The sequence below is a fragment of the Hemicordylus capensis genome, chromosome 5, assembly GCF_027244095.1.
Source record: "Hemicordylus capensis ecotype Gifberg chromosome 5, rHemCap1.1.pri, whole genome shotgun sequence".
NCBI lineage: Eukaryota > Metazoa > Chordata > Lepidosauria > Squamata > Cordylidae > Hemicordylus > Hemicordylus capensis.
Window position 1 is genome coordinate 37,820,753 of NC_069661.1, and position 2,623 is coordinate 37,823,375.

Here is a 2,623-nt window from a genome sequence, read left to right on the forward strand (position 1 = left end):
TGTGCTCTGGGGCTGCGGCAGACTTCTAAGGCACCAAGGGTTGCCAGGTCCAGATGGTGGGAAAAGTTGATATCCGTCACCACAGAAGTGGAAATAGAGGATGCTTTTCACTAACGTTCTCCAAAGAGTCTCCACTTTGCATAAAACGTGCGTTTGTTTATTGACATCATATATGATTCTCATTTATTTATTATTTCTCTGTGTAAACCACTGGAGCCATTTTTGGAAGGGCGGTATAGAAATTGAATTAATAATAATAATAATAGATAAAAATGGGAGAATTTGAGGATAAATGCAGCTCAGCACTGTGAAGGTGATGACCAGGTGGGTGATGTGTTTGCTCCGACTGCTGTCTAGGTGCAGAGTTCTCAAGGCCCCTGCTTCTTAACTGTAAATTCAACTCCTGATTAGTTGTACCACACATACAGTCCTGTCCTCCTCCCCCACAGGTCACCTAGCATTCTCTCCCCAACCAGGCCAGCCGCTTCACCTCTTGGCTTGAGGCAGGGCAGCCAGCTAGCTACTGAGCCAGCCTCTTCACATGCTGGTGTAGTGGAATGGTCTCCCACTCACTGGCTGTTCTCTACCACTACAACGTCTACGGCCATACTACCCTGAAAGTGCCCGATCTTGTCTGATCTCAGAAGCTAAGCAGGGTCAGGCCTGGTCAGTTCTTAGATGGGAGACCACCTGGGAATACTGGGTGCTGTAGGCTTAGGAGCAGGAGAGCTGGTCTTGTGGTAGCAAACATGACTTGGCTAAGCAGGGTCCACCCTGGTTGCATTTGAATGGGAGACTTGATGTGTGAGCACTGTAAGATCTTCCCCTTAGGGGATGGAGCCACTTTGGGAAGAGCAGAAGGTTCCAAGTTCCTTCCCTGGCATCTCCAAGATAGGGCTGAGAGAGATTCCTGCCTGCAACCTTGGAGAAGCTGCTGCCAGTCTGTGTAGACAATACTGAGCTAGATGGATCTATGGTCTGACTCGGTATATGGCAGCGTTCTTTGTTCCTACAGTGGGCCACACTTGATTTACGACTACCCAACATTTATAACAAAATGTTTTGCAGTGGTTTTCAAAGAAAAATAAATAAGATGCTTCCCTATCTTCAAAGGGCTCGCAATCTAAAATAAAAAGCAAGATAATGCTAGGATCATCCACTGAAGAAATGCTGTGCTAGGGCTGGATAGGGCCAGTTGCTCTCCCCATGATAAATAGAAGAGATTCCCAACTTTGAAAAGTGCCTTTTTACTCAGCAGCGGTAGCTGTTAGCTGAGTAAAGTTAGTTAGCTAACTTCTCACTGCCGCCACCGCCACCACCACCACCACAAAGCAAGCTGCACCTGCTGGGTCCACCAAACCATGCTTTTGCATCACGTGACTCTGCAACTTGCCACTGAAATAGAACTAGGGGTATGCACTAACTGTTCAAACTGGCAGTTCGGCTCAGGTTCGATGGGGCACACTTGTAAAGGGGAATCCGAGAAGGTTCTGCACACCCCTAAGAACCTCCACTTTGCCTTCCTCATTGGATGGATGGTCAGTAGGATGCTGGCAGGGAAAAGAGATAAAGGAAGGGAAGCCGCTCATGAAAGCAAAGTGTTCTGAGTGAACAAAATGTTCCCGCTTCTCTCCAGAACTTCGGACACGACAACTCATGCAAAAAAAGTTGTTTGGTCCCCAAAATAGTTGCATGTCCTCTATTAAAGCCCCTAGTTGGCAACCCTAGGCACCCCCGATGCTATTCAGAAAAGGTGGTTGCAGCAGGAGTGTTTCCATGGGTATCCCATTCACAACAATAGGGACGCCTGTGGAAAGGCTGCTTTTGAACAGCTTTGGGTGGGTCTTAGAAGTCTGCACTGCTGCAGTCCTAAGGCACAGTATTATGGAGTTGTAATGCTGTGCATCATGTTAGGCAGTGTTACTAGCAAGATCTTAATTGTGGAGGGAGCAATGCAAGGTGGTATATAATTTTTAATGCAAGGCAGTATATAAATGCAACAATAAAAATAAATAAATAAATAAATAAAATAAGAATATATCAGACACAGTTTAAAAGTTGTTCCAGATGCTGAAAGGTTAAAGCACCAAATGTGTTGAGCAGATATTACCTATAAACATCAATATTATTTTTTTAAAATAAAACCAACAGGCTGTTAACTGAGGGCTATTGGATAGCTGTACTTTGGCTAACTTCCCTGAAGTATGGAGCCGCTTACATTTCTATTTGCAAACACAAGCTTCACTCAAGTGGCACTAAACAGGGAAGAAAGAAATGGGGAAAGCAAGCAGTAGAAAGTGAAGGAGAGTCACTCGAGTATGTATAAAGAAAAAGCCCTATAGTTTGCAGTTTATAATGCCTCTACCTAGCTGACCCCAAAGTATTATTTTCAAATATTTGAGAGAGGATTCATTTTGTTGAAATGCTTGTTTTTGTTTGTTTTTGTTTCAGATTGAAGCATTTCTTCTATTGCTTGGTTCATGGCATAAGAATTTTGCAGTAGTGCATGGGAGCTTTGGTTTTAAGCCATGTTAAATTTGTAACACGGGGGTCAGGCATTTCATACTTGGCTTCCAAAAGGAGGGAGAGAAAGGGAAGTGTGTAGATGAATACAGAAGAGATC

General features: G+C 44.3%; 1 pseudogene; it reads left to right on the top strand.

Annotated features, from left to right (window-relative positions):
- Nucleotides 1–596: 596 nt before the first annotated feature.
- On the top strand, nt 597–715 carry LOC128328624 (uncharacterized; annotated as a pseudogene).
- The last annotated feature ends 1,908 nt before the right edge of the window (nt 716–2,623 follow it).